Source organism: Acinonyx jubatus, chromosome E3 (assembly GCF_027475565.1).
Source record: "Acinonyx jubatus isolate Ajub_Pintada_27869175 chromosome E3, VMU_Ajub_asm_v1.0, whole genome shotgun sequence".
Classification (NCBI taxonomy): domain Eukaryota; kingdom Metazoa; phylum Chordata; class Mammalia; order Carnivora; family Felidae; genus Acinonyx; species Acinonyx jubatus.
In genome coordinates this window covers 24,711,355-24,737,398 of record NC_069398.1, presented here as the reverse complement: position 1 = coordinate 24,737,398, position 26,044 = coordinate 24,711,355, and the positions used below count along the sequence as shown (strand labels likewise).

Below are 26,044 nucleotides of genomic sequence, written 5' to 3'. Positions count from 1 at the left end.
CAGAAAATAGGCTATTGAAGCTAAGGAGGAAATATTTCATAGAGACCTCAACATGGGCAACTTATTTCCAGTTTTAGAGGCGGTCTTGGCTGCCTCGAAAGTAGCTGCGGAATTCAAATAAGAACGTGGAGTAATTGTTGCTTATTGAGATAAAGGAGGTTCATTTGGAAATGCCAAATACACTTTAGCGGCCTTAAAAATGATGGCTTCTTTTGTTTGGGCATAATCGAGTTTTCTAGATGTTCCTTTCAGACCCGGGATTTTTATAGGACGACTCTCAGGAGTAGGCAGAAAGGGCAGAGGAGCCGTGAATATAACGGTAGTGACCATGAGTTCATTGTAAAGTATTTTATTGGTAAAAAAAGGCTTTATCTCTTGTTGCTCTAGAACTTAAATGGCTACTGGGGTCTAAAGACCAAAAATATATTAAGTCCTGGAATTACTAGACATAGGAGAAGCAGTTGAAGTTCTGTAGAGATAAGAGAATGTATTCCCCACGACAGCCTCGAGTTTCGGGAAAATGTGTCACTCACAACGGCCATGAGGATCACAGGACCACACGAATAAAAAAAAAAAAGCCAGCAAACAAGTAATAATTGTTGGAATTTTTTAAAGCGCAAACATTATTGTTTTCAGAGTTGCAGGAAATAACCTGGTGCATATTTCCTTGCCAGGAATAAATAACACATTAACTGCCATTATTGGCATATTAATTATGCCAATAATTAATTATATTATATTTATATTATAATTTATTTTTAATAATATTTATTTTTATAATTCTATTTATATTATATATTATATTATAATATATTATATTATTGCCATAATTGGCATTATTAATTGCCATTAAGAAACTAATTACAAAGTATGACGGGTGGATTTCAGAAATGATGGTGGCATGAGAGTGACGTGCACAGATGGTCTCCACTAAGTTCCATTCTTCTAGGTGAATCCAAGCCTAAGTCCGCCCTCACTGACAATGGCCGTAATAACACAGGCTCTGGCCTGTCTCAAATGTCCCCATCTTGACATCCAGCCCTGTGGCCGACCGTGAAGAGCCGAGCTTCAGGCTGAGAGGGGACCGCGATTTTCTCACTGTCACATTTGAATGTGAGAAGCAGAGAAGTGCCTTTCCTCTCCCCGAGTCCGTCTTACCCTGAGCTCTTTGGCAGGCACGGGGTTGAGACATTAGATCTCCGTCACCACCAGAACTCTAAGTTTTGGTTATTTATTTATTTATTCTTTATGTTTGAGCACAGAGCCTGGCACGCACGCGGCTTGATCTCCTTGAACTGTGAGATCATGACCTGAGCTGAAGTCAAGAGCTGGATGCTTAACCGATTGAGCCACCCAGGCGCCCCGACGTGGACATTTTCTAGGCACAGAGAGTCCCCTGCATGAGGGCGTGTCCACCGGCATGTGTTATACCTCCAACAGGGTCCTTGATGAGTCTAGGAGTCCCAATGCCTGGGCCCCATGACCTGCCCGTGACTCTATGTCACTCATCTCTCAAGTCCGCCAAGTTGCCAGGTAGGACGGTAGCCGTTTTCCTGTTCTCCTCCCGATCTTGGAGAAGTTTCCCCTGCTTTGGTCTGGCCAGTTGTGTCTTCCTTTTCAGGCTCCGCTCTCCAGCCTTCCTCTTCCTTCCGGATCGGTCTCCTGCCACTGGTCTTTAGAAGCACACGGACGCCCCACCCCGACTCCCTACTGGAAGGAGACGTTGAAACCTGACAGTTTGTGTGACTTCTTAAAACACGTCTTAAATCTAGATTCAAGTTCTGACTCTATCATTTTAGGAAGGCTGATTAAGCTGTCTGCGTCTCAGGGTTTGTAACAGTAGCACAAGAGCAGTGCCAACCTCATAAGGTCACTGGGAAAATTAAACGAGAAAAAATACGCATTTAAATTCACCAGCTCAATGCACGTAAGAAATATTGATAAAATAATTCTCATGAAGATGGAATCGTGACTTATCCATTCATTAGATCCTGTGCTTTAGTTCTTGGGAGGAGTCGTTTTCCTGGACCCACATCTTTTCTGAAACCAGTTGGCGATTTGCATTAGAAAGAACCTGCAAATGTGACCTGATTTGGGGAAAGGTCTTTGTGTGTGTGTGTGTGTGTGTGTGTGTGTGTGTGTGTGTGTGTAGGGGGAGGGGGTTGCCTGTGTAATCAAATTAAAAATTGTGAGATGAAGAAACTATCCTGGATTACCCAATGGGCTCTAAATGCCAACATGAGCATCCTTATAAGGAAAAGGCAGAGGGGGATAAACACAAACAGGGGAGCAGGCCATGTGCAGACAGAGCGGAGAGATTTGAACGTGCTGGCCTTGAAGGCTGGAGGGCCGTGACCACAGGCCAAAGAAGGCCAGCAGCCAACGGAAGCTGAAAGAGGCAAGGAACAGATCCCACCCCCTTCCTGAGCCTCTACAAGGAGAGTGGTCTGCCCAACACCACGATTTTGGCTCACACTACTTTTGGATGTTTTGCCTCCAGAACTGCGAGAGAGTCCATTTGCATTGTTTCAGGTCACCAAGTTTTTAATTCGTCATGGTAACCACAGGAAATTAGCACAGCGGGGGGGGGGGGGAAGGAAAGTTGATGACAAGAACGTAGGAAAATATGGTGGCAGTGGAGGGATCATAACAACGCTCCCTCCCTTGTAAAATGAATGCTTCACCCCCCTTATGAAATTAACAGGAATCGGAGGGGCTTTCAGAGTATACTGACATGTTACTGAAATGACCATGACATAGGCATAGACATGGAGTAAATCCCTCCATGAGAAAGTCTGGCATAACAGCTTCCAAGCCAAAACACAAGGACCTTCCACCACAGTAAACTACGTCCAGTGTGGCCTCAACGAGCAAGGCCAAGGACCTAGCAGTGTGGAGAGTAGACTGAGTTCTTCCAGCTCCCTGTACAGCCACGGAAATAATGTTAAGTTCTGTGTTTCGCTAATGAAACAATAGAGCTCTATGCCAGTACGGCTTGCAAGATCTGTTCATGGTATATGACTGGCACCTGCTTTATTGTACTGGGGAAACACAGACCAAACAAAGTTGAATATTCATAATGTTTTTCACTTGGTTCCTTTGGGTCAACAATGGAAGATGGCGGACGAGGTACACGCTGAGATTATTATGAAAGTCCGCACACGCGCACACAGAGATTACCATAGATATCCCATCTTCTTCCCCAAATTAGAGCTTAATTCATGGATGAGAGCAAACCTTGAAATTAGGGCTTTTCTATTCCATTAGAGAATAAAAGAAGGATGCACACTATCCCTGAAACAGAGCCCAGGCACTCAAATATAAAGAAAGAGAGCAGATAGAAACAAAGCAAACAGTTTGCAGAATCAGCCGTCAGGCAGATTCTCAGATTTCTATTTGAGAGTTGTCACCACGATATAGCAGAGAAGTTTAAAAATAATGGAAAAGAGGGGCGCCTGGGTGGCTCAGTCGGTTAAGCGTCCGGCTTCAGCTCAGGTCACGATCTCACGGTCCGTGAGTTCGAGCCCCGCGTCGGGCTCTGGGCTGATGATGGCCCAGATCCTGGAGCCTGCTCCCGATTCTGTGTCTCCCTCTCTCTCTGACCCTCCCCCGTTCATGCTCTGCCCCTCTCTGTCTCAAAAATAAATAAACGTTAAAAAAAAATAATGGAAAAGAATGTACAGAACGAGATATTAAAATATTATAAGAATTCAGTACTTTGATTACTATTGGTTTTTACTTTAACAAGAAAGCTGATCAACATGGCGGTCAGAATAGAAAGATTGAATCTGTCAATAAAAAGAGTCCCTCCCACGGAAAGTAATCACCACCCCTCTAAAAATAAGGCAACCAATTCAAAATGTTACCTTCAAAACTAGTATGGGAAAATCCAAAGATTGCAAATCAAGAGGACAAAATAAATTCAAATAAACGAGACAAATCCCTTAGGAAGATTTTAAATTTGAAGGATAAAAAGATAATCCCATGACCTTCAGGAAGGGGAACAATTTACTTTCAGAGGAGTTAAAACCAAGTTAGTTTCGGATTTTCTTTCTGTCATTATCGATACCTCAACACCTAGTTGGTTAGCATATGTCACATCTCAGGCCCAGAAAGGTATTCTCAGGTCTGCAGAGTCTCAGATACATGTTGCCCCAAAGGCCTTTGGGGGAAATAAATAAATAACTAAATAAAGCTGGAAAATATTTTGAACAATGCAGAGATGGTACTTTTTAAAGAACAACTGATGATTGACCGTTACAGTTATTATGTGGAATGGAGAATTAAGAAAATAACCCCATTGACAGTAACATCAAAAAAAAAAAAATCCTTAGGAATACACTTAACAAAGGAGGTGAAAGACTTTTACAATGAAAACTACAAAACATTGCTGAAAGAAATTAAAGAAGACACAAATAAATGGAAAGTGGTCCTGGATTCTTGGATTGGAAAACTTAATATTCTTAAAATATCTGTACTTGTAATCCCTATCAAAATCTGATGACTTTTTTTTTTTTAGAAATAGAAAAAAATATGCTAAAATGCATATGAAATCTCAAAGGATCATGAATGACCAAAATAACCTTGATAAAGAAAAACAAAGCTAGGGGCACCTGGGTGGCTCACTCGGTTGGGCATCCGACTGCAGCTCAGGTCATGATCTCACAGTCTGTGAGTTTGAGCCCCGCGTCCAGCTCTTGTGCTGACAGCTCAGCACCTGGAGCTGCTTTGATTTCTGTGTCTCCCTCTCTCTCTGCCTCTCCCCCACTCATGCCTTGTTTCTCTCCCTCTCTCTCAAGAATAAACATTAAAAACATTTTAAGAAAAACAAAGCTAGAGGACTCATGCTTCCTGATTTCAAAACACATTACAAAACAACAGTGAACAAAACAGTATGGTACTGGCCTAATGATGGCCATATGAACCAATGGGACAGAACAGAGATAAACTGTTGTGCGTGTGGTCAAATGATCTTCCACAAGGGTGACAAGGGAAAAGAATAGTCTGTTCAACAAATGATGTCGGGAAAACTGGATATCCACAGGTGAGAGAATGAATTTGAACCCTTCCCTTACACCGTACACAAAAGTCAACACAAAACAAATCAAAGGCTACACATAAAACTTGAAACTACTAAGAAGAAAACATAGGGAAAAAGCTTCAGGCCACGAGATTTGACGATGATTTCTTGTACGCGACGCCGAAGTCCCATGCAACAAAAGCAAAAACAGAACCTGTGGAGCTCTGTCAAATTTTAGAACTTTTGTGCGGCAGAATAAACTGTCGATAAAGGAACTAAATTCCACAATATGTGACAACATGGACTAACTTTGAGGACAATATGCTAGGTGAAATAAGCCGGTCACAAAAGGACAGATACTACATATTCTGCTTAATAAAGTATGTAGAGTAGTCAAATTCTTAGACGGTAAGAGAGTCATTGTCAGGGGCTGGGGGGGGGGGGGGGGGGCGGGGCTGGAGGGAGGAAGGGAGGAGTTGTTCGCATGACGTAGAATTTCAGTTTTGCAAGAGGAAAACATCCCAGCAATCTGTTACACAACAACGTGCACATAGTTAACACGACTGTATGGTACATGTAAAAACGCTTAGGAGAAAATTTTCTGGTTTTTACCATGATAAAAAAATTGGTTTATATTGGTTTGACATGATATTGATTAGGTACCTATGAATTGTGAGAACATGACATGTGAGGAGATGATGTTGGCAGAAGTGTAAATAGTCTATTGTTCAACTGTTCCCATCTTAGTAGCATTTTAAGGCAAATAGTTGTGTATGTAGTAAGTGCTCAGTAAATGTCTGTTGAGTGAATGAATGAGGTGGTTCATTCGCTGGAAGACAACATAGGCATAATAAAGGAGCATAAAATAGATAATTTAAAATAGGAGTGAAGATTTCATAGCAAGAACAAAAATTATAATCCAGAAGTGAAGAGTACAGCACCGGGCATTTAGTCAATAATATTGTAGTAATGCTGTATGGTGACAGATGATGGGTGAGCCCACTTATCGTCGTGGCCACTGAATAACAGACATAATTGCTGAATCACTAGGGATACACCTGACACTAACATAACGTCGTGCGTAAACTGTTCTTCAATAAAAAAAATCCCAGAAATTAAAAAAAATATAAGCAACATACATTCTCATTTTTAAAAGGGTGATAAGTCTCAGATTTAATTTTTTTTCCTTCACGTATTGGTTACTTTTAAGAGAAATACTAAAACAAAATGGGACGAGGCCACCGGAATTGCAACGTGGGGTCAATTACATGAATGGAAATGGGAAGTTCAGGGTCAGCAATATTAAAACCAAATCGGGTATTATGTTTAATATGTTCCGTCAGATTTAAACGGAGTATTCACGGTAAAGCATAGGAAAGATTTAACAAAATGAAAAATGTTGGAACTGAAAAAGAAGTCTAAGAAGCCCCATGTAGTCCAGGTTCTCAGCTTTTTCTCCTCAGTTAGTGACTCATTAAGTGAGAAGTGATAGATAAAAGTTAATAAATGACATCATAAAGAAAAGCCAGTAGGTATAGTCATAATCTAAGCCCCTGCAAACTAAACATTTCTGATGACTTTTGTTCACAGTCGAATACTGCTTTTCCTCATGAGGGAAGGTCATAAAGCCTGAAAAAAAATGCAGAAAATTAAAAAAAAAGAAAGAATCAGGTGTGTATTCACAGGATGGATCCCCAAACCATAACGAGTGAAAAAGTAAGTTGCAGAAGAATTATTACAGGGTACCACCATTTATATGAAGGGGGAAAATGTGAGACAGCGATATAAGTCGTCCATAATTATTATATATGCTCTGTTTTTAACATTATTGTGTTGTTATATACTAATTACAGCATATAATAACATTAATACTTGTATGATTAATAACTATATTATAATGTTATTATATTTTATTTTTATATTATATTATATTGTATATAATTCCCCTATATAATTATATATAAATGATACTAAATTATTTATGTATAAATAAATAAACACACGCACAGCATAAAGAAATGCACAGGCATGAGAAACATCCCGTCCAGGATGTCATTAAGTCTAATAGTGGAAAAAGGTCATGATCCGAAAGACGAGGGACAGATCCTCTGCTGTCTTCCACGTAGCAGCCAATTTCCTGTATAGGATCCATAACCATATAACTCACTTCATCTGACTCTTGCCACCTTTCTGGTCTCCCTTCCTGCCACCTGCCCCCTCGTGGTCCAGGCTCAGCTATAGTTGATTTCAGCTATTGGTTGGTGCCATGATTCCTCCAAAGCTTCTGAGGCTTTGGATGTGCCTCTGTGCCCTTACCTGATCCAGATCTCGTTTGACAGGTGTCAGTTTATTTATTTTTTTAAATTTTTTTTGAGAGAGAGAGAGAAAATCCCACGACGGGCAGAGAGAGAGAGAGAGAGAACGAGAGAGAGAGAGAGAGAGAGAGAGAGAGAGGAGGTGGGTTCACCTGAGGTGGGGCTCCAGCTCACCTGAACTCAGAGACCGAAATCATGACCTGAGCTGAAGTCCGAAGCTTAACCGACTGAGCCACCCAGGTGCCACTGGCAGGTGTCAGTTTAAATGCCAGTTCCCCTAGGAAGCTCTCCCTCCCTACTGAAGCTGGTACAGACCCCCTTCTTTACCCACAGCTCCTTCTTCTTTCCATCTCACTTGATTGTAACCGTTTACATAGTTATCTATTCTCCCGTTGACGCCATGCATTCGGGAAGGTCCTGTCTCATTTATCTGCGGCTGTATCCTCGGCATAGCAAGGAGGGACACAATAAGTGTTTATGGGATGAATGAACAGTCATTGAAGCAACCAAAGAATGGATAAATGCACATGAAGAGCTCCATGCCTGCCCCTCACGCCAGGCAATCTCTCTTCTCCACTGATGACTGGGACTTCCGCGTTTCTGTCTGTCCTTCCTGTAGGGATACCCGTTTCACGGCAATTCTGATTTCACCCGGCACTTCCTACAGCCCATGGCACCCCCTGAGGTACTAGAAGTGGGTCAACATTCTAGTGAATGAGCAGGAGCCCAAGGCAACCAGCCCATAATCCTGCGAGAGGCCAAGGCCAGGTCTAAAATTAAGCCCTGGGAAAGGAGGTATGTTGGGAAAGTATGATGTTACCCATGTGACAGCCAAGCAGAAGGGGCTTAACGAGGCACTGGCATTCCAAGGAAATGTTGGGTTTGACACAAGACTTCTGACTCCCGTGTGTATCCCGTGTGTCTATCTCCATCATCTCTGTCTCCAGGTTCCTTCAAATGCAGGCTCTCTAGTTGGGATGGACAGACCACAAGCTCAGACTAGTCAGCAGGGGCAGCAGATCCCAAGGGATAGACAAGAAGGATGATGTGCTCTCCTTAAGTCAAAGTCAACACAGGTAGTTTAACACTCTTGCTGGAGTACTGGGTTCGTTTAAGTACATTATCTTCTTTTGACCTGTAGGAAGGTGATGTGATCTACTAGAGAAAGCTCTGGACCAGGGGGCAAGAGAACCTGGTTCTGGCCCATTTTACCAACTGGTTTACCTTCGACAAGTCAACCTACCCCTCCAGACCACAGTGTCAATAATCTGTGAATACCCTAAGCTCACTGACACCGAATGTTATTTCATAAAGCAGTGGAAACACCAGGCCCCATCCCCCAAAGATGCCGCTTGACCACTTCCCTAGGCTTATGTGAATATACCGCGACCGATTCATCTCGTCCGTTATTGATGGGTGGAGTTTGTTTCCCAAGATTTGCTATTACGACCAGTGCTGCTCTGAGCATTCCTTGTGCACGTGTGCACCTGTGCAAGAGACTCAGGAGGGCAAATCCCTAAAGAGAAACCATGGGATCGTAGGGTGTGTGCCTCTCCACATTTTGGAGGACCAAACCGGCCTCCAAAATGGTTGCACCAACCTACATCGCCATTAGCAGTTTGTCTTGTTCTACAGCCACAGATGCACTTGACATTGTCTGATTTTTTCATTCTAAATATTTTGAGTAAGTGCTTTGAATGAGATTCTTCGAGGGTGGACGGTTCTTGGGGTGTGATGTTCCTCTGCTGATGTCCTTCATGTGTGCCTTAATCTGCCTATCTGGTGAGTTTGTAGGCAAAGTATCTGCTTGCCTCTTCTGTGTGCCCTCGCCATACAAGATTTAAACTGAATTTGAGAAGGAGGACTCCTATTCTGGTGTCTTCTGTTCCATTTCCAGTGTATTTAAAGGCGTCAGGTCTACAGTCGTGTCTTGATGTGTATTACAGCTTACTATGAAATTAATTGAAATTGATAACAACGATGTTAGTGAGGTGTAGATCAATTTTAATTGCATGGGTAAGTGTCAAGTTGATTTCGCAAGTGATTTCATGTTACTATATTGATGAAAGAGAGGGCTCCTCTAAATGGGATGTGACTGTAGAAGTTACCAGAGAGTATGGATGGCCAAAGAATTCTTTGAACCTGGGCATATGTCTCTGTAGTCCCCTAATGAATTCGCTCAATGAAAAATCCCTTGAAAAGTGTCTCCTTCACCTTTGGAGACCTTGAGATGTCTTCGGTAAAAATAGGCAAGAAATAGAAGATAGACAGGCAATGACACTTGGAAGTTTGGCCTGCGGAGTTTTTAGAACAAGAAGTTACCCTGAAACTAACAGGTTGAAGGTCATTAAAATACAAAAATATGCATCTCCTGAGGATAGAAGATTCTTTCCCGTCCCCCTCAATCATGGGATATTGAAGGAATTACAGCTGGAACAGCTGGATTTTGAGAATGTGTTGCTATACTAACCCCCATGACAAGTCAAGAGGGGCCTGGTTCTTTGCGTGGGAGGCCAGTCTGCCGCTGTGTCGGGAGCAGAATTATCTGGTCGTCTGCCTCTCTGGGAACCATGAGAGATGACAGCTGAGTTCAGAGGAGAGGGTTCTGCCAGCCTAGGAGCTACATGTGTCTCTCTTCCCTTGTCATCCCCACACACCAGCCTCTGAGCAGCAGCGGCAGTAACGGAGGGGAGGGAGCCCCTTTGAGTCTTCAGAGTTAGCTCCACACTGCAGTGGAGGGACGTTCAGAGAAAACGTCAAGTGGAAAAGTGGCCGAGATAATGCAAAGAGCTTAGGTTTGACTGGATGTTCTTCTGAGAGGGCCTCCGAGTTTGATAGCCACATCGAATTGCAGACATCATTGGACTGGACTCAAATAGAAGGAGGAAAGAGACGGAAAATGTGACGTGTGTTTCAGCGGTTCAAGTTTCAGAACAGAAGGTGCCTCCATGAGGGTTAAACTAGCCCTGGATTTAGCTATGGCTGAGATGAGATTCTTCGCACAGGCTGTTGAGTATTACAGTTTTCTTATCGTAAAAAGTATCACATACTTCCGGCAGGAAATACACTTGGTCGCTATACTTGGTTTTTCTGTATCTTTGGTCAGTTTCAGTTTACCTGGGGAGGTATCCAGAGAAGGTAGGGTCTCGGTCACCAAGGATAATGACTTTCACTGCCATATTGAGCTTTTGGGCACAGTTAACGTTCCTTGACTTTTGGTGATTAAGAGAAGCAAAAGGTAGGTAGGTAAGTAGGCAAGTTGGTTGGTTGGTTGGTTGGTTGGTTTATTTATTTATTTATTTATTTATTTATTTATGAGAAGATTCGCTAGGGGGGGAATATCTATGTGGAAAAATAGAGAAGGAACAGGCAGTTACAAAGGAGGGCATGGGAAGAATTTAGAATTTCCTTTAGAATTGTCCCTATGGAACCCTTCTGAATTCCCTGTGGGGAGAAGACACAGCAACTTTTCCTTGCCTGAATTCACATGTGTTGAGCTTTCTAACTATTCTTGGTTAGGAACGTTTGAACTAATTCGCCCATCTCAACTGAGTCACGTAAGTGGCTCCTGTCATCTGAGAAATGATAGCTCAGAAGCCCCACAAGTCATAGCAAGGTTGTTGGTAACATATTGGAGCCCAAAGGTATCGAACTGCCTGACAGCCACGGAGGTCCATTAAAATACCTCATTTAATCCTCAACGTGACCCTACTGGTCCCCTTTTATAGATGAGTTTATCAAGGCTTTCAAGATACTTACTCTCTTCCTTAGAGTCTCTCAACGAGTGAGTTAGCAAATCCAGCCCAACAGCCTTGCTCTTTAAGGAGTCTTTCCATATTTGGCTGTGCTGTATGCAGTCTGGAATGTGGTTTTGCAGCCAGACCATACTGTAATCTAGAAGCACAGTTATGCTCCCCGGAGACGTAGAGCATTATAAATGAAGACTGATATAAATACAGACTCAAGAGGGGAGCTTCCTACAGCAAAGCCTGGAGGCGTGCATGGAAAGAGTAGAGTTTCTTTTTGTTTCCACGTATCTAACTACTAATGCTGAGTACCAGGAGAAATGGGGCTGGACGCAGGCTTAAGACATCCCACTAAAGCACCTAGCCTTCCGTGTCCAGCTTCTTCAATTTAGCGTAAAGCTTTGGAAATCTATCCGTGCGACTGTGTGTTTCAGTGAGTCTGTTTCCGTTCGTCACGTGTCTCGGATAGACCACGACTTGTGCAACTGTTTACCGGGTCATGGGCGTTATTTGGGTTGGTTCCAGTTTTTTGCTGTCATAAATAACTCTTCTCTGCACTGGGCTTTATGGGAACCTATGTTTTCATTTCTCTTAGATAGTATGTAGGGGTGAAAAACATATAATTTATATATACTTATATATATAAATATATTTATAGAGTCTGGATACAAGTCCTTTGTAAGATACCTATTTTTAAAATATTTGTTCTAGCTGGTGGCTCACCTTTAATTTTTGCTAACAGGATGTTTATCCTAACTTTCTATTTTAAAACAGTTCAACTTATACAAAAATTACAAAAAGGGTACTGAGAGTTTTGTACAGCTTTCACCACACTTCCTCTAAGGCTAAACTCTTATATACCCATAGAAGAGTATCTTTCAAAGACCCAGAGCTTAAGCTTGATGAAATCCCAATTTTTCGTGTTTTCTCTTTAATGCAGTTTATGTTGTTGTTGCTGTTGTTGTTTGCAGTTTATGTGTTAATGCATTTGAATGCATTTAATGCATGCATTTTTTGTCTCCTAGAAGGAAATCTTTGACCAGGGTGCCCGGGTGGCTCATTTCATTGAGAGGCCAACCTTTGATTTTATCTGAGGTCACAGGATAGAGCCCTGTAGCAGGCTTCAGCATGGAGCCCGCTTGGGACTCTCTTTCTCTGTCCCTCTGCCCCTTTTCCCTGCTTGTGCACACACTCTCTCTCTCTCTTTCTCTCTAAAAAATTTAAAAAAAAAATTCTTTTTTCAAGAAATCTACCAATTCAAGGTCATTAAGATCTACATGTTTTCTTTTACATAGGTCTATAATTGATTTTGAGTTCATTTCTCTATGTGGTGGGGGGGGGGTGATGGTTGAGATTCAACTTGTGCGTGTGTGCACCTGTCTATGTAACGGTTTTGGAAATGTGTTAAGTTGTCTTGACACCTTTGTTGAAAATAAATTGGTCAGGTACGTGGACACCATATTCCGACCCATTAATCTATGTGTCTCTCTATATGCCGATATCTGTCTTATTTACTGTAGCTTTACAACAAGTGTCAAAATCAGGTATGAGATTCTTCAGTGTTTCTCTTCTATTGCAAAGTGTTTTTTCAATGTTTATTTATTTTTGAGAGAGGACAGAGAGAGAACACGAGAAGCGGAGGGGCAGAGAGAGAGAGGGAGACATAGAAGCCAAAGCAGGCTCTAGGCTCTGAGCTGTCCACACAGAGCCCGTTGCGGGGCTGGAACCCACGAACTGTGAGATCATGACCTGCGCTGAAGTCAGACGCTTAACAGCCGACTGAGCCACCCAGTCACCCCACAAAGTTTTGTGGGCCATGCTTAGGTTCTTTGCCTTTACACATACATTTTTGAACCCGCGTCTAACATCCTGCTGGGAATTTGATTGGCATTAAATGCATAGATCGGTGTGAGGAGCACTGACATCTTAACAATACTGGGCCATCCAGTCCACGAAAAAGCTATATCTCTACATTTATTTAGGCTTTCTTTGATTATTTCATTAGTGTTTCATAGTTTTCAGAAACCATCTACGTTTGGTTAGATGTCGACCTGAACGTGTCTCTTTTCTTGCTGCTATTGTAAATTGCATTCCTTTAAAATGGTGTTTCCAATTGTTCATTGCTAGTTACGGAAGTATAATTGATTTTTAAGCATCGTACTCATTTCCTACAAATTTGCTACACTCAGTCCTAGAACTTTTTTTTTTCCATATTTCTTGGGATTTTGTACATAGATAATCGTGCGATTTGTAAATAGAGACAGTTTTATTGCTTCCATTGCAATCTATCTGCCTTTATTTCACTGTCTTCCCTCGCTGGGTTAGGACTTGTAATTCTATGTTGCATGGCTGGTGAGACTGACTCTTGCCTTGCCTTTTCCCAGCCTCGGGGTAAAAGCATATTGTTTTTCCAGAAGCTCTTGATCAGGTTGAGAAAGTTCCCTTCTAAGTCTACTTTGCTGAACGTTTTTATTAACATTAATGAATGCTGAATGATCAAATGATTTTTATAATTTATATGAGTATGTAGTGTTTTCTTTTAATGTTTTTCTGTTGCTGTGTCAGGCTACATTTACGGGCATTTGAATGTGGAACAAGTCTTTGTATTCCCAGGCGATCTCTTTAAATATTTTGTGCTTTGGTCTGGGACAAAATTACGTTACCTGGGGTTATTTGTAACTTTTGAGTTTTACACCTTCCGAGGCAAGTCTAGAACGAGCTTTAGTCTAGGATACTTTGGTCCGCATGTCAGTCTTTTCAACTTACGACTGTGGACAGACACATCTATTCAGTACAGACCCCGATGCAGGGCTTGAACTTATGGAACTGTGAGATCATGACCTGAGTCAAAACCAAGAGCCGGATGCTTAACCAACTGAGCCACCCAGGCGCTCCTCTCCTTACTTGTAATGCTTGATTCAGAGTTGCCTTTTTTTCCTAGACATGCTTCTCCGGCTGTTCCGGTTACTGATCTCTCTGACTCCTGACAGATGGACCATCAGACCCTCACCTCCAAGCCTGTTGCCAGTTGAAGCCACGCTCCTGATTCCATGTGTGCAAACTCACTTCAGATTCTCAACCCAACTGTAAGGTAAGTGTGATTTTTTTTTTTTTCACTTTCGGTGGACCAGTTAACTAAGACCCAGAGAGATGAAGCTATTTGCCCAAAGTATCCCATCTGGTGTTACATACAGATGGGACCATATCCTCTGTCTCCTCCCATCTCATGTTGAAATACATCCCGCAGAGAATAAAGGGTTTAATGGAAGAAATGGGAATACAAAAAACTAGAAGAAAATTTACACGGCTACTTATTCTACCTGTGGATGTAAACAAAGGTCATGGGTGAAAGACACAGGATATTTTGTTATAAAATTTTACTGGGATGAAACGACACTTCCAGACTTAAGAAGTATTTAATTTGCTCCTGATTTTACCCTACTAATGATGTGATAAACACCTTTTTGTAAAAACTTTCTCTCCCTCTCCCACATCGAATTATTTTTGTTTAATTTTGTAATGCTTATTTATTTTTGAGAGAGAGAGAGAGAGAGAGAGAGACAAAGCACAAATGGCACAGAGCCCTACGTGGGGAGAGAACCCACGAACCATAAGATCATGACCTGAGCCAAAGTCAGATGTTCAACCGACTGAGCCACCCAGGCACCCCCTAACAAAAAAAAATTTTTTTAACATTTGTATTTATTTTCGAGAGACAGAGAGACACAGAGCATGAGCAGGGGAGGGGCAGAGAGAGAGAGGGAGACACAGAATCCGAAACAGGCTCCAGGCTCTGAGCCGTCAGCACAGAGCCTGATGCGGGGCTCGAACTCACAAACCGTGAGTTCATGACCTGAGCTGAAGTCGGACGCCCAACCGACTAAGCCACCCAGGAGCCCCTGTTATAAAAATTTTGATAGTAATTTTAGTTACCTGCAATTTTCACGCAAGAAATGGAGATCTCCCTGGAAAAGCCCGAATACTTGAATAAGCAGATTAGAAGAAACCAAGTCTGGACCTTGATGAAAGTAATATCTCTGTGGTCAGGTTATTACGTCTTCTCCGCCTCTAGGTTTTATCTCTTATGGAACCGGCTTCCTCCGCACCTGGTTCCCACCCTCCCGTCTTGAGCCACGACTCTTTAAGTAGGATTTGAAGCATAAACAAATGGTAATTGTCTTTGATCTCATCTTCATTTTTCCTTCCTCCCTCACTAGAGTCGTCTTATGCTCTAAGTATCATAACATTCACAGGATGAGCCTGTGAACCATCTGCCATAAGAGAGAGCGCGCATTTGAGAAGAAATCATGTATGAATTAGAGGCTGCCTCCTTCTGCCTCTTAAGCAAGCACATCTTGGAACCTTACTGTAGCATAAATGAGAGAGATAAGCTAAATGGCTGGGGCATTTAAGTTGCATGGAATTAATATTGTGTGGTTGGACAAGTCCCCAGAAGGGATCAGAAGGAGCATCTTTTCGGGAATAACTCAGCGGAAATCTGCTCTGCGGAACAGACAGGGAGAGCAGATGATACCAGTTAAGGCAGGGAGAAAGCTAGAGTCAGGGGCATAAAGTGTTTGTGCTAAATCATTTCATGTTGGATATTTGTAAATTTTTTAGTATTTTTTAACGTTTATTTTTGAGAGAGAGAGAAAGACAGAGCATGAGCGGGGAAGGCGCAGAGAGAGAGAGGGAGACACAGAATCCAAAGCAGGCTCCAGGCAAGCAAGCCAAGAAACTCGATTTTTATCGGTGAACTGTGAGGGGATTCAGTCTTTAGAGAGACTCACGTTAGCTCAACTCTTGGTAGACTGATATCTAACCGGAAAGCCTGTGCCACTTGCCATTGACAAACCTAATTAACAGTCAAGATAACATATCAGCACTTTGTGCCTCTGTACATAGGTTCACAGACGATGGATTCTCAGCTAAGACAGCTTGAGGAACACTCCTCCCTAGCAGGACGAGGCAAAAGGGTCCTAGTGCCGGCTCTTTCCTGGACAGGGATGTCACCAAGGCCAAAGGATGCCTCCCTGACTCTTTGCCATACTAACACACAACGGCCCCTTCTAGTTGAAACAGAATCCTAGTTTTTTGAGGTTTTTAACCTATTCCTTTAGATTATGGTTATATCTTGCTTCCACCGGGGAAGCCAGCCGGTAAGGACCCTGAAGACAACCTTTTGTGTGTTTCCTCTGAGACTTCAGCTGTCTTGTTCATCACTGGCTCTACACTTCTTAGAATGGCACCTGCATACAATGGGCACGCAGCAAAGATCTTTCAAAATATGAATGAGTTATGGAGTTCACTGTATACTGATTTTTTTTATTTTTTTAAACATGTTATAATTAAAAAAAATTTAATTTGATTTCGTTTTTTGAGAGAGACAGAGACAGTGTGAGTGGGGTAAGGACAGAGAGAGAGAGAATCCTAAGCAGGCTCCATGCTGCCAGCACAGAGCTCAATGCAGGGCTTGAACTCGTGAACCATGAGATTGTGACCTGAGCCAAAACCAAGAGTCAGACGATTAATTGACTGAGCTACCCAGGCGCCCCTCATTATATACTGATTTTTTTTTAGTGTTTATTTATTTTTGAGAGAGAGAGAGAGAGGAGAGGGAGAGAGAGAATCCCAAGCAAGCTCCGCACTATCAGCACAGAACCCCGCACGGGGCTAGAACTCTCGAACCGTGAGGTCGTGCCGTGACCTGAGCCGAAACCGAGTCTGAAGCTTAACTGCCTGAGCCACCCGGGCGCCCCTAGGTTCTGATTTTATACACGAACTTTCCCAACGCTATCCTTCGGCCAGTTGAGTTGACCTCACTCTTGGCCTCTTTCCTTCATATGCCTCTGACAACACGGTGGGCCTAGAATTGAGAGAGGATGGCAGCAGGGGGGCGAGGGGAGACTTGGAGGAAGAAGGTTAGGGAACGCAACTCTTGTATTTTGAGGCGAGGAGTAAAACTCGGGGGCCTGAACTCACTGTCCCTTCCTCTTCTTCACGGAAACAAGTACCTTTTAGTCTGTTAGGTAAGTGTGGCTTCTGTGACAGATAAGCCGTGACTCTCAGAGGTTTAACACTCATGGTCCAGGGTGGGCGCTTGGTGGGCGTCTTCCATGCAGCGACTTGGGGGTCCACGGTCCTTCCTTCTGGCTCTCTGCCACCGTTGACAGAAGCAGGACGTTGGTATGAGGTCCCTGGCTCGACAGCAACAACATCGCCCCAGAACATGTAAGGAGTGCAGACTTCCGGGTCCCACCCCAGATCTACAGACTCAACAACTCCAGGGGGGGTGTGGGTGGCACCCGGGTGGCTCAGCTGGTTAAGCATCTGACTCTTGGTTTTGGCTCAGGTCATGACTTCGTGGATTCATGAGTTCGAGCCCCATTCCGGGCTTTGCGCTGACAGTGCGGAGCCTGCTTGGGATTCTGTCTCCCTCTCCCTCTCCCTCTCTCTCTCTCTCTCTGCTCCTCCTCTACTCACTGCTTGAAAATGTGTGCACATCCCCTACGGACCGATTACAGAAGGACATTCACTGCAGAGACAGACCAGCCTGCACAGAGCTGGGGAGGACAGACAGCCACACGGTGCGTCTGGAAAATCGTAACTGACTTCTCTGAGTGTGAGTAGATGTGGCTAAGGGGTGGGTAGCAGGTGGGGACAGAGAGGGACGAAGCCTGGCGATACCTCCGATACCTTCCGGGATAATGAAAACTTGGCGTATCCATACTGAAATGCAAACGAAAATATCGCGACAAGAGAAACGAGAAGATGTTTTGCGCGAGCCCTCCGTAAGCTCCAGAGCACCGACTCAAACGTCGGGTGATGCTTTTGCTACTGGCATGGTCAAGTAAAAGCAAGCCAGGCATGGCTGTCCTTCAGAGATAGAGGGTAATCTTATTTATTTATTTTAATGTTCACGTATTTATTCTGAGAAAGAGAGAGAGAGAGAATGCCAAGCAGGCTCTGTGCTCAGTCCAGAGCCCGACACGGGGCCCGAACTCACGAACTACGAGATCGTGACCTGAGCCGAAATCGAGAGTCGGCCGCTCAACCCACTGAGCCACCCAGGCACCCCGATAGCAGGCAACTTTAAACAGTCATAGGAAATGCTAAAAAAAACAAAAAACAAACCAAAGTCCAAGAAACAACACACACACACACACACACACACACACACGCACAAGCCGAGGGGAGGAGGGAAGTCCTCTCAATCCAGATTGAAGCTGATTTATTACCACACGTAATCCATAGTAGTAGGCCCACATCAATTTTATATCTAATTTAAAAATTTGAGGTCTCAATGTGCTCATTAAAGAATATAATGGATTTACATATTTTAATTATGTTTTATGGATTGTGAACATAATGTAATTAAGAGACTTTTCAGGAGGCATGATGAATGAACAGGGTGGCCCAACATACGGCGGGAGACGACACAGCAAGTGGACTCGTCCGGAGCAGCCCAGCCTCTCGGCTGACGGCCCAGGCCAGAGCGCCAGGACCCCGTTCACGGTGATGGCAGCCTAATGACGCCACCAGGCAGGAATAATGAGGCTGAAAGACCGGGCAGGTGGCCGAGTGCTGTGTCTGCAGGACGGCGTGGGCCTGTCATGGCCGCCAGACCATCTTTCTCTCCTGCCCTTCTTCACCTTCCCCTCTGGTGCAGCCTTGGTTGAAAAGCAACCTCGTCAGCTCTTCTATTTTATGTTTAACTGTGGCAAAAAAAAAAAAAAAAAAAAACCACAACACAACACACACATACACATAATAGAAACACACACACAATAGTACAATCTTCACCATTTTTCTTTTTTAATTTTTTCTTTTTTCTCTCCATATATGAAGTTTATTGTCAAATTGGTTTCCATACTATCTTCACCATTTTTAGATTCCCAGTTCAGCGGTGTTAAGTATGTCCCCATTGTCGTGCAGCCAGTGTCCAGAACCTTCACCTTGCAAAACCTGGAACGCTATACCAATTAAACAACTCCCCATTCCCCCTCCCCCGGCCCCTGGCAACTTTTAATTCTACTTTCTGGGTCTCTGGGTTTGCCTCTCTTAGGGACCTCACACAAGGGGAATCACACAGTATTTGCCCTTTGGTGGCCGGCTTATTTCACTGAACATAATGTCCTCGAGGTTCGGCCATGTTGGGGCAGGTGACAGGATTTCCTGCCCTTTGAGACTGAAGCATATTCCATTGAATGTATATGTCACCTTTTCTTTACCCATTCATCCTTTGATGGACGTTTGACAGAACTGTTAACTTTTCTCTGCACGGGCGTGATGATCTCAATTCAGGACGCCTTAGACTCACCTCTGCCAGTAGAAGGCTCTTTCCAAGATGGCCGGAGTCACTCCCCTCTTTAAAATCTGCTTCCGTTGCCTTGAGTTTCTGTCCCTTCTCCAGCCATGCGGTCCACTTGTCCCAGGCAAACCTACCTCTACCTGACATTTGTCATTTCCAAACACATCATGTTCTGGCACAACTGGTGACTGTACCTGGAATGCCTGAGCCCACCCCTTGTGAGACCCTCTCCCATAAGCCATCTCTTAGCCAAACAAAGAGTCTAGGACAGAGGTTGGCACACTACAGTCAGTCGGCCGAATTCTGCCCTCCGTCTGTTTTTATAAATAAAGGTTTATTGGAATGCGAGCATGCCTATTGTTTATGGATAGTCCACGGCTGCTTTCCCAGGGTAACTCAAAGCTCTTCAAAGAAAATCTTTGCCAAGCCCTGCTCTAGGTAAGCGCTTGTGTTGAAATCTGTCTCTGCCATTTCCCAGCTATGACCTTGGGTAATTCAACATCCCTGAAAGGGGATAACAAGTAATAGCCCCTTCACAGCTTTATTGTGAAGGCTGAGGGAATACATACGAAGCCCTTGGCACATAGATGCCAACTTGGCAGGGAAGGCAATGAGAGCGTTCATGTCGGATCATCAAACGGACACCAGACCACGCTCAGTGGAAACTGCCCCCCAGACTTCTCTTCCCTCGAAGGCAGGTGGCAAATTCAAACAGTGTAGGCTTTTGGAGTTAAACAATTTCAAGATCACCCTTATTTTCTTTTTTAATTTTTAAAAATGTTTATTTATCTTTGAGAGAGAGAGAAATAGCATGTGAGCAGGGGAGGGGTAGGGGGGGTGGGGACACCGAATCCGAAGCAGGCTCCAGGCTCTGAGCCGTCAGCACAGAGCCCGACGCGGGGCTCGAACCCACGAACCGTGAGATCATGACCTGAGCTGAAGTCGGACGCTTAACCGACTGAGCCACCCAGGCGCCCCAAGATCACCCTTATTTTTAATATGAACTGGGGGCTTTGATTTTCGTCCCTGCCACATGAGAAGAGGAACGCCTGGCCTTCAGGTTTATTGTGGGGGTTAAAAGCAGCAAGTGTTTAAATTAAGATTTATGGGTTAAAAATGTGCTGCACGTGATGGCAGGAGGAGGGCAGTTTCCTTGCTCTGTTCCTCCAGTGTCTCCTGAGGATGAAATCCACAGTTCCCAGCTCTAGAGGCTTGCTTTGCTAGATCTCTCTATGACAGCCTTGTGCCTACAGAATGAGCTGTGAACAGGCCTGTTGGGCTGGTGCTCCTGGGAGCACTTCCTTCACTTCTCGGGTGTCCTCAGGCATCTCAGCTTTCCTCCTGCCAAGGAATGATGTCATAACTGTCCTTTATATTGGCCTGCAGGGTCTCGCTGCTTTCCCTTCCTCGCTACCACTACTGGCCTCTAGGGGGAGCTCAAGACCTCATCATCCTTGGCTTGGGTCAAAGTCAAAAAAGTATTGCCATAGAGTTAGTCAAGGAAGCTCAGCATGTTTTGAGAGCCAGAATTGGAATTCTAGAGGCAGGAGACCAAAGTGGTCATTGAGCCTCGGGTCTTTGTTTTGGGGCAGAAACATCCAGTGACAGAGACACGGATGTCGTTTACCTCGTGGCTTTGCTGATGCCTAAGACTTAACGCCATGCTTCACGGTTGCGTGTTCTCCATACTGATTCTTAGTTTGCTAATATGATTTTTTTTCCTCTCTTTATCCTGGAAGCGAACAGGAGGATGGTTCCATGGAGGAAAGATTCGCTCATTGTCATGAGGGCACAAAGGAAACTTTCTCGCAGGTGCTAAAGTCAGAATCGAGTTTTGAGTGTGAAGGAGGAGTGTGCCAAGTGGATTGTAGGGGAAATACATCCAACCACGTGGGAACAGCATGTACAAAAGTTAGGAGTTGTGACAAGGACCAAGCCGTGATGTGTTGGTGTTAGAGATGGTTGAATCTCGAGGTCTAAGGCAGGAGCTTTGGAAGACAAAGCAAGAGTTAGATGGCTTTCACAAAATGGCGGGGCTCCTATTCATTTTCTCAACACGTATTTTTGGAGCACCAGCCACTGCTCTGGGGGTGGCTGTAGACCTGTGAACAGCAGACTCACTCCTTGCCTTCAGGGAGTGTGAATTCCACTCCACAATCCAGAGGTGATGGCATCCATCCAAGGGTACTGGGGAGCCGTCAGAGAAAATGGTAAGCAAAATGGTCCATGGGATCAGAGCTGTGTCTCAGAAACATTACTGATGTTGGCGTGGAGAGTAAACGTGGAGACAAAAGAGTTTCCCTTCCCTAAGAGACTGCAGAGGACTTACTTGGGGCAGATGGGGAGGGATAAAACCAGGGGAAATTTTGGAAGTTTTTTCGGAGGTAGATTTCAGAAGCGTATTTGGAAGGACCTGATACTATTTTATAACCCGTTGAGTGTTGATGCTGAGGGTTGAAGGAATAGGAGACACAATTCCCGAGCTGTGAGGAATAGGTATATGGCACAATACACCAAGGTAGGTGAGATAGAGCCTGCCATTGTTGTGGCGAAGGAGGGGGGCGAAGACCATATTGGCACAGCCCGAGGGAGCAAGGAGGAAGAGAGGAGGACAGGAGCATCGGAGAACCATATCTTCAGACAGGTGATGGAGAGGCGAAGGTCTGCGTTGGTGACTTGGGTGACGGGAAGGGTTAGGGTAGGGATTTTTTTGGTTCGTGCGTAGTAGCTTGGCTTCCTGTTGAGGCCTTCCAGTGCCACCAAGGGAGAACGTTGACCAAAGCATTTGTTTTCTTGAGTTGATCTGCTCCAAGGCTGGCAACAATGGTAGGGTAAGATTCTTAATGGGTACCTTCCACCCCTGTTCGTCTCAAAGTTCACGTTATGTGGCAGGAATACCTGTGAGTGTTGACATATTCGCAGTGTCGAGGACCCTCGGTGGGGGGGATAATTTTTCAGAGGGAGGGCCCTTCTCAGATGGAAACCCTGCTTCTCGACTTTTGTGGGTGTCTAAGCCTCCACCACTTAGGCGGGCCAGCAACTTACTCTCTCTCTCAGTTTCCTTGTTTATGAAACAGCGACAATATGTCATTACAGGAATGTTTCTGGAGACTTACATTCTGCGCCATTAATTTCTTGGAGCCGAGCAAGAGGTAGGCTCTCGGTAAATGTTTGCCCTCTCTTTTCGTCTTACCAACATTTGATTACCGTGCATTTGATTACTTTGGCCTGAGCCAACTCCCTTAACAAATGTTTCCACCTTAGATTAAAATTAATTCAAAGACAGGGACCAGCCACACATCCTGTAAGGGACTAAGAAAATGGCATTCATTTTGTAAATTAATAAATATGCAAATGGAAGCTTTGTACAGAATAGGCTATATAAGCAGGAAGTAAATTGTGTTGTAAATTATGCATTGCCATATGGAGCAGATACCCTTGACTTAGCATGCAAGGCAGAGAAAGCCGGAGCTGACTTTGCCGGGATGGCTGCTGAGAGCGAGTGTCAGGCCCGTCCAACAGCAACCCCGGGTGCTGAGTCATGCGGCTGGTCCTGGAGTGGCAGTGGGAGCCCCACGGTGAGCAGGCTGTCGCCCAGCCATCGATGGGAATAATCTGGGGAAGACCGCCCCCCCCACCCCCACCCCCCAGCCAAGGCCACCAAGAGAACGGGCGAGCAGAAGCTCATGTGGGACAGCCCGTGTGCACTAAGCATGCTGCCCAGGGTTTGGACGGGGGGCCTGGGGGGGGACGTTCACAGCATGGGCCAGCTCTCCTGGGTTTCCAGAGCCTTGCCAGACAGCACTGCGTTTCCAAATCCAAGGCAGGTGTGGCCGGCCCGGGGAAATGCGTGTTGCTGCTTGGATTGATCCAACAATCGTTAGACAACAAATAGTCTAAGAACAGTCCAGGTGTCCCGCATTGTGCTAAAGAGATGCTGGAGGGCCGTAGTGGTTCCCTGTGATGACTATTCAGCAGAATCACCCAGGGAACTTTTTTAAAAATAGACTCCTGGCTTCTACCCCTGGGATTCTGACACATCAGGTCTGGGCTGGGGAACGCGCATCTGTTTCCAAAGTCCCAGGTAATTCCTGTGATCCCCCTGGGTCTGGGAGGTATGGCGGCAGCAAAAGCTGCTCCTTCGTCCTGGGCTTTAAGGGTCTTAAAACATAATCAGGAAGACAAGGCGAGGCTTCCAGACACAGTCCTGGCTTGTGTTCTCGCAGCCCATGATTAGCGGTGGGGCAGACGGGGAGCCCAGTGGAGAAATTTCCCGTAGCGAGACAGATGGGGGAAGTCTTTGCAGGGGGCGGGCCACAAGCCATGCCTGGCTCCGAATACTAAGGACGGGAGGGGCGCCTGGGTGGCCCAGTCAGTTGAGCATCCAACTTTGTCTCAGGTCATGATCTCTCGGTTTGTGAGTTCGAGTCCCCTGTCGGGCTCTGTGCTGACAGCTCGGAGCCCGGAGCCTGCTTTGGATTCTGTGTCTCCCTCTCTCTCTGCCCCTCCCCTGCTTGTGCTCTGTCTCTCTCTGTCTCTCAAAAATAAATAAACATTAAAAAAAATTGTAGTAAGGACAGGAGAAGGCAGGGACACATCTGAAGATGAAGCCTGCTGCCATGGGCAGGGGGTGGGGTTCGGGCGTTAGCCTCTGGGGTGGGGCCAGGCGGCTTCGAGCTGGACCCTGGCTGGTCTGAAGGCCGGTTGAAGATGACCTTTGTGCCTTCTGGAGTTATTTTAGGTTTCTCTTTCATGTGTCTTTATTTTGAGACAGGGGCAGACAGCTCGAGTGGGGGAGGGGCAGAGAGAGGGAGAGAGAGAAAAAGAGACAGAATCCCAAGCAAGCTCCAGACTGTCAGCGCCGAGACTGACGCGGGGCTCGATGCCACGGACCGTGAGATCATGACCGGAGCCGAAATCAAGAGTCGGATGCTTAACCGACGGAGCCACCCGGGCGCCCCAATTTTAGGTGTTTTGTCTCTGGTCGTGCTAAGTAAGCAGCCGTCAGTGCCTGTCCAGGTGTCGCTTAAGGCCTGAGCACCTGGGACCGGAGGTTTATAAAGCTGCATAGGAGGCTAAAGCCATCGTCCGCATCATTCCGACCCACACGGCTCCCACCATCAAGAATCATTTCAAAGAAACTCATTTCTCTTCCAAGAGGTCAAAGCGCTGGAAAGACCCCATGTTCCAGCATGCGCTCTCTCTCTCTCTCTCTCTCTCTCTCTCTCTCTCTCTCTCCTTAGCCTTCTCGAAACCACACCTCGGTGCCTCCTCCTCTCACTGCCTGACATTCTCCCGCTTTCCTCAGGACAAGACTCCAAGGCCGATCTGACGGAGACGAGGAAGATACGAGACTGGCCACATCTTTAAAGAGCAGGGGTCCCTCCGAACTGAACCACGGCCAACCTGTCCCACCAGGCGGAAACAACGAGCAGGATTGCACATTCCGCGTCGGGCGGGCGCTGGGGCTCGTGGTTCTCAGCGAGGTGCCGGCCAGTTCCTGGGGACACGTTCCAGAAATGCTCGTCCACAGCCCGTCCCTGGATCTGCTGAGCCTCAGCTCCAGAACAGGGCCTGGGATCTGATCTGCGCTCTCCGCCAGTGGTCTTAACGTGGCATCCCCCTGCACACTTCTGCAGTGTCCCCCTCACAGGGCTGCTCTGGCTCAGGCTTGCAGGTCCAGTTTGTGACCCCACAGGGGAACGTCCTCAACAACCTCGGCTCGGGTGTTATGTAGATTGCCGATCTGGACATCCCCGTAAAAGCGTGGGCTTTGTGGTGGTGGCAGATTGACGTGCCAATAAATCCTGTTTGCTTCACGTTCAAAGCCGTGTGACCGTGAACGTAAGCCCTTAAGACTCGGTTTCCTCATCTGTCAAATGGGCGTAATAGGAAAACTGATCTCGCAGGCTGGCGGGCAGAGGTCGAAGGTGGCGACGTAGTCAAAGGCTGAGGCGTTTCCGGAGGTCCCTGGGTGTTGGGAAGTGTCGCCCATAGCCCAATCTGCGTCCTTTAAGACCTGCCCCGGACCGGCGTCCATCCTCCGAGCCAACTCTCTTCACATCCTCCCCGAAGCCCGTGACTCTGCCCCTGAACATCTCATCTCCAAGCTAAACATCCCCATGGACCCACACGAGCCGGTGGTGTTTGCCATTCCCGGAGGTATCTCATTTTACAGCTGGGCAAACCCCAGCATGCCAAGTTCACGTCCTCGCAAAGTCATGCGGTGACAGAAATGTCCGGGCAGCAGGTGGCAAAATGGTGTTGTTATCGGAACCCCACAGATAATCAGGCCTCGCTTCTATAATTCTCCATCTAGTTCGCGGTTTCGAATTTGCAAGGGCTTTCTGAGCCCCTTACCTCATCGTTCAGCTCTCCAAGGCCCCTGCGCGGGGTGAGGTTGTTGGGGGAGCTGAACACCACGCCCTCGGGTAGGACCTCGCCTTTTTGAAACGTTTCCACGTCCATGCTGGCCCTGGGTCTTTCTTGCACCCTCCGGAGATGGAAAGGGCAGGAATTATCAGAGGAAGAAACCGAGAGACGGAGGGGGCTGGCACGGGTCCCACGGAGCCGTTGACACATTCAGGTGTCAGACTGGGACCCAGGGTCCCTTCAACACCTGCGCTGGTCCTTGGCCTGACTTTCTTCTCCT

General features: G+C 45.6%; 1 protein-coding gene across 3 annotated transcripts in view; it reads left to right on the top strand.

Annotated features, from left to right (window-relative positions):
- Positions 1-24,853, top strand: part of LOC113594491 (uncharacterized) — a 563,365-nt gene extending 538,512 nt beyond the window's left edge. For 2 of the 3 annotated variants that reach the window (XR_008294754.1, XR_008294752.1), the window contains 2 exons: positions 14,023-14,172; positions 24,701-24,853. The gene's annotated coding sequence lies outside the window, so the exon portion shown is untranslated. Of the gene's footprint in view, positions 1-14,022; positions 14,173-15,153; positions 15,305-24,700 lie in introns of those variants that run through there. The other variant, XR_008294753.1, reaches the window with a different exon arrangement.
- The last annotated feature ends 1,191 nt before the right edge of the window (positions 24,854-26,044 follow it).